This window comes from Amphiura filiformis, chromosome 1, assembly GCF_039555335.1.
Source record: "Amphiura filiformis chromosome 1, Afil_fr2py, whole genome shotgun sequence".
NCBI classification, from domain to species: Eukaryota; Metazoa; Echinodermata; class Ophiuroidea; order Amphilepidida; family Amphiuridae; genus Amphiura; species Amphiura filiformis.
Genome location: NC_092628.1, coordinates 46,898,146 through 46,914,085, shown reverse-complemented (window position 1 = coordinate 46,914,085; position 15,940 = coordinate 46,898,146). Strand labels below are relative to the sequence as shown.

The following is a 15,940-nucleotide window of genomic DNA, read 5'->3' as shown; positions in this document are numbered from 1 at the left end:
GAACAATGGGACCCGGCGCTATACCAATAATGAGCGGAGTGTAAGTGCACCAAATGGCTTCAGCTGGGCCTTCTTCGTTCTAACTTTTCCAACTTCTTATGGGTAAAAAATATATAGTTGTGTTGAGGTAAATTTAAACTGGTCACACAACTAAGGAAAAATTTGACTTACTCAAATAGTTGCCGTTTTGGGGCGTTTTGGCTTCTGTTTTGGTTATGCTATGCTGCACCAAATTGATTCAATTGGGCCTTCTTTTTCCTAACTTTTCCTTCATTTTCCTAAATTGCCCAACTTATCAGGATAGCACCACCAGCCAACCCCTCTGCGTATGTATTAAAAATAGTGTCTGTTTTGGCTTCTGTTTTGCACACAGTACTTGTGTGTGGGGGTGTGTGTATGGGGGGGGGGTGAGGTGATGGGGATGTGTGTGAAGCATAGACATGTCATCTAGACTTATGAGTGCCAATATTTTATCACAACGGGGATGAAGTCACGTACCCATGGTGATTTTGACGCGTTGGCTGGAGTTACTAGGCGCAGCGAAATATTGGGTAGGCCTATATGTCTGGAAAGAAAGACGCGCTCGTTTGTGTCATTGGCAAAATTGTTGCTGTACAATGGAGACTGCACTACTCGCACCAAAGTCAGTTGTCTTGGTGCTCGTTTGTCTGGTGTGTGATGTGTGTGGGCGCCCTCGCTTTCAATGGGCTTCCACCAGGCGGCGATTGGCATGATTGAAACCGCCCGGCCGTATGGCATTTTCAATATACTTGGTTAGTTTTGTGGGGTTCATTATCGAACCCCAACGGTTTTAGCCTGTATTTATATTATTTATCAATATAGCCCTATTTGTTTGTGATATTTCAAGCGTTTTAAAATTTCAAAATAATCCCATTCAATTACACGGTTGACGATGAAAATTTACTGAATTTAGAGAATGCACGGCGACCACCACCTGGGCTTCAACGGTATATAAACTCTCAATTTTACTGCAATTAAGGCATTTCAGGTTTAGTCTCTCACAAGATATTTAAGTACATCATTGAATACAACAATCGTGCAAAAATTGTTTCGGTCATGAAATTTTAAACAACAAAAATACCTGTTCTTGTTCCTAAAAGACACATTTTGTTGATGCTGGTTTCTATGCGAAATATTGACGACCATGGTGCACTTGTAAGTGTTACGCGCTAATGTGGTACATAACGCGCGCTCTGATAATGTTTCGGTTGCAGCAATCATGCGCTTGCAACTGTTGACGCTTATAATTTTTCGGCAGCAGTCGAGGCAAACATACCATTGTACCATGTTACAATGCACGCGCAAGGTGACAAATATAAAAGAGTTATTTATAGCTGGTGTATTTCTAGTGATACAAATCAATCAAGCAATCAATCATTCAATCAATCAATCAATCAATCAATTTAATTGTATCCATTCATCATGCAACAATATACAATGAGTTACAATGAAAATAGCAAATAAAAATATATTTTTATATACACTATACAATGAGAAAATCAATTATTTGTTATGAAAACCGTTAATAAGCAAGATAATGGCTACAAAGAAGAACAAGCAAACATTCGCGTTCACTAGGATGTAGAACTTGATACATCAGTGTATCATCTGCATAAGTCACGCAGTTTGTGTTAAGAGACTTGATTACGTCACCAAGTGGCGCAGAGAACAACGTGAACAAGAGTGGGCCGTTCACGGATCCTTGAGGAACACCATAAGAGCATGGTCTCAGAGAGACAACATTTTTTCACATCTTCCTTTTATTTATATAAAAGTTTTAATTAGGAAAAATAGGTTGCCATCATAAAAGCTCTACTTATTCTAAAAGGAACCAAACTTCAGTTGCGTGAACTGCGTTTCGCATTATACACTACGCTTACAACGCACTACATACTCGCAACTAGTGTGCACCTCGACAAGCGTATTCTGAGACGACGCGGATACTACAGTATACCGTGTACGTGTGATAGGCGACAATCATGCAGGAACTAATGAACTTCAGTACTTACCAGCTAAACCACAGCCATTGACTATTAAGAATAATAAAAAGAATAATAAAATTGGACACAACTACTGTAGTTGGGTAACTGTGGGATATTCCTGCGCTTGTCACTGTCGCTTCCTAGCGCTTCATTCCTCGAGACAGTTAAAATGCTGACATGTATAAAAATGAGAAAGTGGGCAAATTGTTTGGCATCACGAGCACGGCCCAAAATGAAGTTTGAGCAAGTTTAACTGGTGTAGTCGCCATAATATTCGAAATTCGTCATCTGAATCATGATACGTTTTACCAAGTGGTGAATCCGAATCATAGTAATGATAGGGTACATGAGTACCATCTGCAGTCTCCGCAAATGGCCAAAATCCATAAAGATGGGTCTCTTCACAAATATTCAATAAAGATGTTGTCATGTAGAATCCTGTAAATAAAATAAAAAAGGATTTTCATGTTAATGCTAGCAGACTAACGGTTCCGCTGGTTGTCTTTAAACTCGCAGGAATAATCATACTAGATGGTTGCTAACAATTGATTATTCTAGAACAGATATATGCCAAATGAAAACTGATTTTGAACGCCAAGAGGACCAAAATCTACGAACTCACGTTTTGGCCGAATACGCGTCCCTTGAAAACAAACAATGATTATAATCTAGGTCAAAGGTCAGTCATCCATTTTAATTTGTTCTTGTTGATTTCTTGTCTCTTTATATGACCATTCATATGTGGTGTAATCATGCGTCACCCAAAAAAGTGGCAATGTTACGTTTTTCCAAATTCGCCTCAAATTAATTGATGATAACTCTGGCAAACAAAAAGGTATTGCCATGCTTGTGGTCTTATTTCATTTCTAAATAAATGTACTTTCAACCCTGTAAAAAGAAGTTCTATAGCCTTTTTAATACTGACACTGTGTTTCATAGAATTCAGAATGGGCAGGGTGGCGGAGGTGGGGGATGTGGAGGTGGGGAATGTGGTACACTCAACATGCTCAAACTCTATGGGATTAATTTTTTAGTGTATAATCTGTAAAAATTCATAATATTTGTGATGTAACGCTATTAAAATAAAGGATGGCGAGTTCAGGACACATGGCCGTGAGTAAAGGCCAATGGGCATAGGGTACTGTAGGCTGGCGTTATAGCTCCAGCAAAAACTCAATAGCAATCTAAAAGGAGTAAACTAGTTTTATGAATTTAGATCATGAGACATGTAAAATATGTAGTAAAGAAATCTAAATAGCGTTCCCCCCGTTCAAGGAACCCCATTTGAAATTAACACTCCCTGTGTGGAAGATTAAGGTCATGTCTTCCATAAGGGGTGTATGGATTTCAATTGGAATAGCCCATGAAGCATTGCATTCAGACTTCCATTAGCCATCGCGTTGCCTGCTACATCTTCTCTTTCTTACATGTTACTTTATAATTTCTCATTTCTCACATTAGGCGACAGTCAGGGTGACAATAGAAACAATTGTAAACCATCTAATTTGTCCTCCACTATATTCGTGACTAATATATGAGTTTCTTATTAAGCTTTGATGCTGTGTCCAACACTCTCTCTTGTAGCCTTGAATTGATAAAAAAAATTGTTATAAAATTGTCGTTCTTTTGTTTAAATATCATCATTTTCCCTATAACCTTGCCTTGTCACTCTCCTATGTACAATTGTTGCAAAGTCATTTGCAATTTTTCACTTAATTTTTGTGTTATTTTCTTTCTACAAATTAGTGTTTCCCTTATTTTTCTTTCTAATTTGCTTTCTTTCTTCGTTTGTTTTTCTTCGATTATCTTTTCTGGCAGACAACTGATAATGCTTCTTAAAGGGCATTTCGTGATCCACAGCCTCATCCCCCACTTTTCTCAAAAAAGTTGAGATTTTTATATCACTGGAAACCTCTGGCTACATAATGTTTATGTACAAAATATTTCTTGCAGATTAATTCGTTTTGCAAAGATATCGTGAAATTTGAATTTCGTTCTGGTGCACCAGAACGAAATTACAACGCATTGTCTATGGAGCAGTGTAATACACATAATCATGCATAACTCGCAAACGCAAAATCGGAATCAACTGAAATTTTGGGAATAGGCTTTTTCGTGGATATGTACTGAAAAATGTCATAAAAAGAGGATGCTAGGATCACGAAACACTCCTTTAATTGTCTCAATTTGTTTACATCTATCTTTTTTACATCATCATTGGCCACTTGAAAATCCAAAATGATCGCAAATTGTCAAGAAGATGGTCATTTATTGGCGGATGTTGTTTTAAAGTAAGTCAAAGGGAGACTGACTGCAAACTGTATGCTTGTATGACCATTTGAGCCTTTGTCATTTAGGGGCGCCATCTTGAAAACTGGCAGCAATGGTGGATTTTAAATTTGCTATTTTTCCCCAATAAGTGATCCAAAAGAAGGGTAACTGCAACTTCTGATGCTTGTATGATCATTTGATCCTTTGTAATATCTTACAAAATGACGACCATGTTGGATTTTGAATTGGCTATAGTGTTTTCCTAAAGTGTCCCACAAGGAATCTTATATGTGCCAATCATGTTGCGTGTGTATCCTATTTGTGACCATACACGCCGAATGAGCCGTAAATTGTATTCTGAGTTACAGTGCAAAATGTGCATGATGAAGGTCGTATTCATAGGTACCTCAAGTTGGTGCGATATGTATCTGACTTTAAACCAATTTAAACCAATCAATTACCATATTGTTGAAGAGGATTATAAGCTTCGACCTAAGATGTCTATAGAATTCTTAATAGCTCTGGTCTTTGTTTGCTTTAGCTAAATCCTGTTCAAGTGGTGGGTTACAAAGCATTGTATTTTGGTATAACCAACAATTAACAATGAGAGGACATTCCAGAATCTCGTTGACTTGGGGATGATTTGAAATAACCGTCAATTATGACTGTTTGGTATTTATTACCAGTAATGTGGAACTTAAAGAGACACACGTAGAAACGAAAAAAGGGTATCATTTTGTTGAAGGAGCAAAGTTCAACAAATCATATTACTCCGCTTCTGTATATCGTTTGTCAAATAATATACTATTTTAAAGCTTGTGATATATATTTTCTAAACACGAAATAAAACAAAATTGACCGGAAGAGGAATTTACGGCAAATTCGTGATGTACGGTCTCATTTCTCAATAAAATATACCTTTCAACCTCCCCGCTGTGCAATATTTTTCTGCTGTTGTAGTCAAATTCTTTCTTCCCCTTGAAGAAGTATCAATCTTACCTGTCGTTATTGGATTCGGATGTCCCACTGCCCTCCACAAATGCCTCACAGCTATAGCATTCTCTGGGTAACCGAAAATCATTTTTTGTTTGTGAGCTGCAGCCAGTTGTGCAGCTTTAACTGCCAAACTCCATGTAGCCGATACCGCAAATGCTTGAACCCATACAGTACCATCATAATCACTCAATGTTTCAAGAAATTCACGCTTGCTAGCTTCTGTTGACAAACTATGAAACCTGCATGAAAACAAAATTTTAGGATGTACCTTAATATTATACCTGGGACCAACATAGTCAGCCCTGATACTCAGGGGCTTCAAAACGTTTCGCATCTCTCGGCGGCCATAGTAGCTCCTAGTGCTAGATGACTTTGGGACTTTAACTCCATCAGTAGGGCCACATTGGTAACAAAAAACATGTTTTGTCTTCTTTTCAATTATAATTATCCAGAGAATTGAAATTTGCAATGCATTGTGGGACAGGTTTGCAGTTTTGGGACCCTTTGCCCTCTGACCTTTCGGGAAAATTGTATCTTGTGCGTGCAAAATACTATTAAAAATGTTTTACTAGTATAAACAAATATCTTTAAAAACATGATTATTGCAAAAATTACACCCTTGATATGTCAGATGTCAAAGTATCCCAAAACTGCTCTAAAAACCGGAAGTTACAATGTCGATTGGGCTTATTATCCAGAGAATAGTCGTTTGATGCTTGTGGTTTTCGTTGGAATTTTGCTCAGTAAGTAACCATGATGACGAAGATAAATTCATTATACGTCCCCCGGAACAATTCCCTTCATTAGTCGGTACATGAGAGTGCATGGGAACATAAGAATTGCATAATAAGACCTTCATAAGATAGTGGCTGGGATGATTTCCCCAGCTTTGCTGGACTAGGAATGCCACGTGGTGATGTAAAGCCGGCCAAGGTCAAAAGTCTTATTTCTTACATTTGGCGTTGAAAAGACCACAGACGAAATTCAAATTTTGTACAGACTTTAGTTTTGCTAGTGTTCTACCTTTTTCTGAAAATCGACGGATTTGCTGTCACGAGATCAGTATGTATACCAACATCATCTTCGAATCCTTTCAAGATTGGTAGATTACATCTTCAAAAAGTAAAGTTACACAGTAATAAATAGTGTTAAATAAAGTAAAAAGATTCTTGTGTGATGCCAACAAATTATCAGAACAAATATACAACATACAGAGTAGAGGTCCTGAAATCGAGCCCTGAGATACACCACGATATTTGTTGAGCATGAGGACTCAATTTACTTTTAGCAACAAAATAAATTACGCATTTGTTAGATCAGTTCTAAAATTGTACTCGAAATGCCTTCAAGAAGTACAGGAATATGCATATTTTTGTTGTTGATACAATGTGTAATACTATTAGCCCCACCCCACATGCTTCAAGAATGGCCATAAACGAATATCTAACCGAACGAAAAGTTGTCTATCATAAAGTTATTCGAGGTGGGTTTATTATATTTGCTAAAAGTGGATCAAATAATTGGTATGACTCTTGCCATTTTAAGTTAGCGTGCTTACAAAAATCAGCAGTACCTCTTTAAAGCCACAAATAAAACGCAAAAGGGCGATTACTAAAAACACTTTTAAATGTGAATTACCTTAATATAAAGTCAGCGCTGTCTATTTGTTTTCCACATTTCGAATTGGAGAGAATCCCGCTATTGCCTATAATATTGCACTTCTTATAACGACTTGTTTTGTTAAAGAGTGGTGTCTAGAAAAAAAAAAAAAAAAAAAAAGGTTTTCAATACATAGATAAATAAACACAATTTGACCGTAACTCTGGCACAATAAAACCTATTTGCAGTTAAAATACTGTTTTGAAAGAAACAAAATGGTGTTACCTCCGGGAATAGGTTCCAGAGATCGTGAGTTATTTTTGCTCTTCCCAGCGATAATATAAAGTCTAAGCTCTCATCTACATTTGTATTCTCCTTTGTACAGAACATATTTTGTGGCAAACCAACGGCAGTACTTCCTTCGTTAAATTCTTCCCTATAAAAAAAAAAGAATTAGAATAAGTTTTCGTTGAATAATGTGAACCAAACGAAATCGTTAAAAGCATAATTAAAGTTTTCTCTCAACTTGTGTATGACACCAATGAGGCAACACTCAAGCAGCCCGTCAGTTTTGATGATTCTCTCTTCCTTCTTCTCTCCTCTTCCTCTCTCGCCTCTGCCTCTCACTATCTCTCTCCCTCACTCTCTGTCTCTGTCTCCCATGACTCCCACCCTCTACCTCCCCTCTCCATCTGTAATGGTTGGATCTTTAGGGAACGCGAATGTTTGGTTGTGTGAGGTGTGCACTCACGCTCTTCATGATACGATATTATGACATACCTGTATTTAAGAAGTAGTGTCCGATTCGTCTCTTGAGAAGCAGTACTAGTATCATTCAATAACTCGGCAAAAACTCCGCTCTAGTTTGTGGCAACGAATACCCCATTAAACTTTTCATAATGTACCTAGATGATCATAATGTAATAGATAATAACGATAATAATAACAATAATAATAATAACAATGACAATAATAATAATAATAATAATAATAATAATAATAATAATAATAAAAATAATAATAATAATAATAATAATAATAAACTTGGGCAAAAGCTCCACCACCCAGCTTTAACATTTGGGATCAATCGTCACGCTTGATTATGTTCGGCTAAATCTGTGATTTTTACCAAGAATGCTTCTTTTCCTACAGATCACATGGTACAATAAAGAGATTTGGGGTCAATGGTCAAACAAGGGAGTAGTTTGGTACATGACCAAATATCTTCCAAATGCTTCTTTTCTAACAGATTACATAGAGGTGAGACTGACACATATGCATTGAAAGTAGCTGGTGTCTTTGGGGTCCTTGCAGATTTGAATTCAAGGTCATACAGGGGTAAACAGGGTTGATACTGAAATCTGCCATGCTATTCAAATGCCCCGCCAAATGCACGGTGATAATGAACTCATATTGTATTGTGTCACGTAAACAGCTTACTTCAGGAATGCGTGGAATGCGGTTTAAAAATATGGCTACATTTTGCTCTAGACAAGGGTTCATTTTTAGAACAAACTATTAATAGGAGCAAAAGTTGGTCATTTTTGAGTAAAAATCACCCTTAGAAATCTCGGCGAGATTCCTTCAACACGTACACTTACCCGTCTGTTGCGGAATGATAATGCCTATAGTTCACCAAATTCAGAATCACATTCATAGCCCCTTGTTGAAAACGATTCCTAAAATGAATAGAATATTATTAGCAATTTTAAGTAAAAAAAAACAAAATAACGTTTTTCATTGCTGTAGGTTATCAAAAAATGTGTTTTAGCGTTATTTGCACGTTTTCTTTTTTCCTTTTGCGAATGATGTCAAAAACGTTTTGTGTTTGCTGGGTACTCTATTCTTCACCCTTTTCACGGCTGAGTACACCTCTTGTGCATGTAGTGGGGTCTCAACAGAATGTGTCAACTTAAAATTGACCAATATTCTGTGCTTTAACAACATTAACATCAATCAGTAACCTCATTAGCAGGTGGAAAACCATAGACAGCCACAACAGCCAGGCTACTCCTCATGCTGCTCATCAGCCTGGTCACACGTTGCTGTGGGATGGCACCAGGATCCGTCGCAGGTCATTCAATGTGGTTGCATTGGCTACTCTGGCATGCACATCAGTACGACCAAGCTGGTCCCACAACTGTTCAATCGGGTTGAGGTCTGGGCAGATGACAGGCTGGCTATTCCGTTCTCTCTACTACCTGTAGGAGCGTTCTCATCTTGGAGGATTGCATTAGGTCCCAGATGCACCGAATAATGATAAATTTGGCACATTCTGTTTGAGACCCCACTACATTCACAAGACGTGTACTTAGGCGTGAAAAAGGTGGTTGTTTCAAATGTGCTGTCATTGTAAAGGGGAATAAAGTAACTATTTATAGGTTAATGAACGCGTATTACTTATTGGGAGAGAAATTAGACAAAATAATGCACGCGCGCTGATGATGATGCGTCTAATGCACGAGCCCCGAAGGGGGGAGTGCATTAGACGCATAAACATCAGCGCAAGAAAAAAACGCGTGATTTTGGAAAACAGAACCAAATATAAATGCATCAACCCGCCCGAAAAATGAATCAATCCTACGCGACGCGAACGCGCGCGAATCACTGCGCGTAGTACGCGGAGTGCACAATATACACAATCAATGCATGTTTCGTACTTTTCTAACAGCTTTTCTGATTGGCTGCTTTGATATAGGAGTGTATGAACCATTGATATGCAACACGACATCACTTAAATGGAATCGGCCAAATTTGTTGTCTTCGTAGGTCAACAGTGCAAAGTTCGACATACATGAAATCATGATTTTATGTCCTCCCATGGAACTTCATGTTAAATGGCCAAAATAAATACTAGTAGTGGGATTTCTTTCACTTGACCTTGTTATTTCAGCTTAAAATGGTCAAGAACCCTTCCCGGCAGTTATTACTAATATTTAATATTTCAACAAGAATAACAAAATAAAAATCTGACGGAAATCGTACATTAAGGCTTTAAAGGGGCATTTCCTGATCCACAGCCTCATCCCCCACTTTTCTCCAAAAAAGTTGAGATTTTTATATCACTGGAAACCTCTGGCTACATAATGTTTATGTACAAAATATTTCTTGCAGATTAATTCGTTTTGCAAAGATATCGTGAAATTTGAATTTCGTTCTGGTGCACCAGAACGAAATTACAACGCATTGTCTATGGAGCAGTGTAATACACATAATCATACATAACTCGCAAACGCAAAATCGGAATCAACTGAAGTTTTGGGAATAGGCTTTTTTCGTGGATATGTACTGAAAATGTCATAAAAAGAGGATGCTAGGATCACGAAACACTCCTTTAAGTCAGAAGTGGATCAAGGATTTTAATAGCAAGTGATATAATTCTAATATTAACAAAAATGTAACTGAAATTTTCAGCGATTTGTTCATGAAAAGTTTAGATTTATTATTACGACCTAGTATTTAGAAGTTATTTAGTGTTTGCCACATTTAGTATTATCTTTATAATTTTCAATTTTAGCTGTAATGTGATTTTTTTACTGGTTCCAAGTCGTATATTTAGATATTTTGTATTTAGTGTATTTAATTTTATTTTCAATGTAAGTGCTTTAATTTCTCAAAGTTTCTTAGGTGTATTGAGTTTAAAAATAGTTTTATTGATAATTGGACATTGGATGTCAAGAAGATTATTCAGTTTCTTATTAAATTGATTGTAAGCATCCTCGGTGTTGGGAACTTGTGAGAGCTTTCGATATAAAGGGTATGAGTCAACGTAGGCCTGTTTGTGTTGTTATTGGTTTTATTGATGTCATTTGTAAAGATGTTGTCGATCAGCTTGGCCGTATCGTAATATGAATAATCAATCAATCAAAAAATCAATCAATGAATGAATCAATCAAAATCAATATATATATAAAGTTATTACACAGTAAATTATACATCATAAAATGAATGAATGAGGTTTAAGGCCATATGAGGAGAACACAGTGAAAAGGAGGATATAGTGAACGGTAGAAGAGCATGGAAACCAAAATGGGACAATAGGCCTATGGTGTGTACAGAGCTGAGACGAAAAGAACTAAATATTTTCGTCTCAGGTAGGCTTACGGAGGATCACGTTTAGTAATGTGATAAAATTGCAACATCATTATTGAAACACATAAATAATACCATGAATGGTAGGTTTATGGAAAATTATGAGAATTGATCTCCTGTATACAGTGGTAGGGAGAGGACTACTCCCCATTCCAGATAAATACAGCACACATTTTTTGGGATTAAAAAATATGATCAAGTTCTGCAAAATAAAACATAGCCTAAATCCTAATCCTTTAGTTAGTCCTAACTAGCAATAAAAGTAAAATTTTAATATTTGGCAAATTTCTTGAAAAAAGAGCCAAAAACATGCATTTTGGGCATGTTTTCTAACAATCGACTCACAAAAATCTAAGACTTGTAACAAGTCTAAGCATTCAAAATCTAGAGTAGATGCCGCAATTTTGCTCTAATTCCCACTTTTTTGTGTTACTATAATTAAATAATTGGTTATAAAAATGAAATATGTCTTTTCCAAAAACTAGAATTCATAAACTGAAATTAGTCTTAGTACAAGTCTTTAGGCTTGATTGTCACAGCATACGAAAAACACCCTAAAAACGCGTGTTTTTGGATGACAATCTTCTCTGATTACAAAGAATGTAACAAAAAAATATACAATTGCAATTTCGCTTTTTAGAAAAAAAAATAAAGAGATCATATAGCAACAATGTTAAAGTTATGCAGTGGAATCAGTAACATCGAGGCTATCAGAAAAAACTCTGGGCCACTTTAGACATTGTCGTGCATATTAAGCTTGCATTGCATAAAATTGACTTTCATGATTAGCGATTGCAATTTTGCTTTAAAAAAATAAATAATAAAACGGGTTATGGCGTAAACGTGATTTGTAGTAGAATTAGTAATATCTTGGCTAACAGAAAAACTTTGCTTGGTTTCTTTCCTAGTTCAAGTTCAAACACTATGCACGATTGTACTTAATCGCCCGAGTTGGGACACTTGTTGCCATGTTTGCACGTATCAAGTGTGCACCGCGTAAAATGAACTTTCATGCTTATCATCAAAGATTTCAGAACAAAAGCAAAGTGTCCATGTTTTTCTTTCACTTAATTGACATGAGTTAATAAATAATATGATATTTATTTCAAATTTATAAATTCAAATAACACTTCAAATACCCCATTGTTTAAAATTACCCATCTTAAGCATGTTAAGAGTACCCATCTTAATTTGTTTTAATCCATTTTTAACTCAAAATTGTTTACTTTCATGTGAAAATTTACATATTGCACTAGGAATATATTTTGTGCCTTTCTTTTCTGAAAAAAAAACCAAAACAAAACAAAAACAAAAAAATTTGGGTTCAACGTACTACGCGGGCAGTGTTGTAAATGTACATGCACTCGAATGCTTCGGGATGCCGGACCCAGAATGCAATGCACGCATACCAGCGTATTACAAGTTCGCTAATTGTGCTAATTATTTACATTTACGTTAAAAATGTTCTCGTTTGCTCATATAGATGCATAAATGGGACAAAAGTGGACATTGTATGTAAGTTTGAAGACAATCCATATCCTAAACCAATATGGTTACATAAATAGAAAACTTACTACCCAGCAAACACAAAAACGTTTTTAATAAGTTATATTTTAGCTTTTGGTTTAGGTAAAAACGTTTTAATAACATTAAAATGTCGGGTTATGTAAAGGTCATGAAAACGTTTTAAAACGTTTTGTATGAAAACGCACTACAACAACATTTCTAAAATGTGTTCAACATGTTATTGTAAACTATTTTTGCAAACATCTTTTGCCAAATATTTTGTCAACACTTAAATAACATTATGTTAAAATGTTTGCACCCAGCAAACACAGAAATATTTTGAAAATGTTTTTTACAAAACGTCTTAATAACATTTATATGTCGGGTTTTATATAAAGGTCATGAAAACGTTTTTAAAACGTTATTGCAAATATTTTGGGCAAACATTTTTCGCAAAATATTTTTTCAACCTCAAAATAACATTATGTATAGAATGTTTTGTATCAAGTTTTCAAAAATGTTTTTGGAATGTTATTAAAACGTTTTATACCATTTATATAACCCGACATTTAAACGGTTTTTTTTTGTAAAACATTTTCTTTTTGCTAGGCAGTAACATGTTCTTTAATGTTATGAAAACGTTTTATACCCTTAATATACCCTTTATATAACCCTATATTTAAACGTTTTCTGACAACCTTTTATAACCTTTTGCGAATGATGTCGAAAACGTTTTGTGTTTGCTGGGTACACAGTTAATTACACTGCAAAAACAAGTGTTTATATTTAAACACCATATTGTGTTTATCAGAGCAACACTTAATAAACACATAATTCATGTTAATGGTCTAACACTAATGTTAATTTTTCTAACACTAATGTTCATAAATTAACACTTGGTGTTATATTACAAACATTAGTGTTTGTAATATAACACCAAGTGTTAATTTATGAACATTAGTGTTAGACCATTAACATGAATTATGTGTTTATTAAGTGTTGCTCTGATAAACACAATATGGTGTTTAAATATAAACACTTGTTTTTGCAGTGTATAGTCTTAACACACGAGTGTTACACGCATTGTACTTACCTCCTTGTAGAATAGGACGATATTTCAGGTTCCGTGTGGTACCTGCCAGTGCCCATGTGAAGGAGCACCAATACATGTAGACCAAATACTATTGCTACCATAAAGACAACGGATGTTTTATTGCGTGAAGACATAGTCGCTGATTGTGACCGAAGAATAAAATCAAATAGACCACTGATATCTAAATTCACCACTAACAATATTTTTCTCAACAGTTTCACAATGGCTCAAATGTTTTCTCTAAAAATAATAATAATAAAATTTTGTTCTTATACTTGGCCATCCGTCGACGATACCCGCATCCATATATGAGGGTAACTGGTCGATTATGGTGATATATCAATAATATCAATTTATTGGAATCACTTTTGTAACAGTATCGTGGGCAGCAATCCAACATAAAAATACAATAACACAGAACAGTATTAAATATAAATAAATTGATATATGGGTTGAACAAACAGTGTGCATACGTACAAATATCTTTACGTGCAAATGGATATACCCCTTAAATTCACAACCTGCTTATTACGGGCACACGACCCACGCCCACCCCACATATTATTCCATGTTTGCACATTTCATACACCCATCCCCACATATGCTCTATGTTTTTAGGTCTTTTGGGGAAACAAATGTATATCTTCGAAAGGTTAAAATTTTCAAATGATGGACGGCTTTTCCTCCCAGCTATATACACTTTAAGGACATATCATTAGATGTTTAAAGTTTACTCGAGGACTGTTAAATAATTTTACAAAATCAAAAATATCAATTTTAAATAATCTTCCATTTGTATTATATCGCGAATTGCAAAAAGTCACAATGATATGATATCAGAAGGACATTCCTCGTCGGGTGAGCTTCCAGGTCCCACAAAAATACTGTGCAAACATTGCTATCCGATTTTTGTTGAATATGGAATTATTTCAGGTTATTGATGTATATTATTGCGTAATTAGGGTAATAGTAGCATTGATGATTTATTTCACCAACGATATCATCCTAGGATTATTTTAAATTTGAAAATTTAGAAAATGCCACATACATGATATAGGAAAATTCCCCCCCCCCCCCAAAAAAAAACGTTTCCCCTTATCAAACCCACCCCTATCTTTTCCCCCCCCCCCACCCCAACTTTCGTAGGTTCGTGGTCTTGTGCATATTGATTCATATATTATAAGTATGAGTTTATTCCTTTCTGCATGGTTGTTTCAGTTATTAACTTTTTTTTACTTTTAAAGCTGTAAATTGCGTTTGATAAGGGCTTTGGAACTTTTTTCTTCCTTTAAAAAAATTCATTAATTAGTTAATTAATGAATTTATTAATTAATTTATTTAATTAATTAATTAATTAATTAATTAATTAATTAATTAATTAATTAATTAATTAATTAATTAATTAATTAATTAATTTATTTATTTATTTATTTATTTATTTATTTATTTATTTATTTATTTATTTATTTATTTATTTATTTATTTATTTATTTATTTATTTATTATTTTTGCAAAAAAAAACATACAAAAAAATTCTAGGATCGGTCGGGTTACGCCAAACAATTTTTCGTGGCCTTACGCCCCTCTGGAATCAAGCGTGACAAATCCATGTAATAACCGTGAATTAAATCGTGTTTTTCTGGCTTTTTGACAAGTTTACGAATTAAAGCTGTTATAAAAAAAAAAGTGCTGCTTCCTTACACATTCATGTCAATGACTCAATGTTGTATTGGTATACTTTTTATTTCAAATATGTTTTAAAACTCCATATTTACCATGTCAATTTAATTTTTTCAACATTGAGAAAAATCATCATAGTAAAGCATTTCCCCAAAAATATTGCCTCAAGATATAAAAATAATTACTTTCGAAGTTATACCTGTTTTAAATATTGGCATTTTTGGTAAAAATAATGGGAAAATCACAAAAAAACCGCATTTTTCAACCTAAATATCTCAGCCCACGTCACTTTTTAGAAATGTCAGGAGGGGGAAATGAAAAGATCAGAGTGTGTATTATATACATTTTAACACCATATGGAACTTTGCCCAAAATGTCGCACAAAAATAGAGCAGACAGACCGATGTAGCCTCTCTACCAATGGTATTTGGCCAGGGGAAAATATGGCAAAACATTATTCTTCGTAGCATGTCATTTGCATCACACTTAAGAAAAGACACACGAGGCCCAACCAAGGCCGACGAGACATATTTTCAAAATCTGATTAAGATTTATTTTAAAAACATGCGGCAGTTAAACTGCTGACATGCCTGCATAATAGTTTAAAACCATCAAAATATAATGAATATATAAAACATGCAACAAAATACAAACATATATTTTATGCAACACTACCAAATTTGGGTAAATATTATAAAGA

General features: G+C 35.0%; 1 long non-coding RNA gene across 1 annotated transcript; it reads right to left on the bottom strand.

The window, feature by feature from the left end:
- Positions 1–6,290: 6,290 nt before the first annotated feature.
- Positions 6,291–14,051, bottom strand: LOC140147940 (uncharacterized). The gene is made up of 6 exons (XR_011858421.1): positions 13,561–14,051; positions 8,471–8,548; positions 7,650–7,774; positions 7,155–7,305; positions 6,909–7,024; positions 6,291–6,383 (listed from the first exon to the last, which is right to left on the bottom strand). It is a non-coding gene; the product is annotated as an uncharacterized lncRNA (long non-coding RNA).
- Between the last annotated feature and the right edge of the window lie 1,889 nt (positions 14,052–15,940).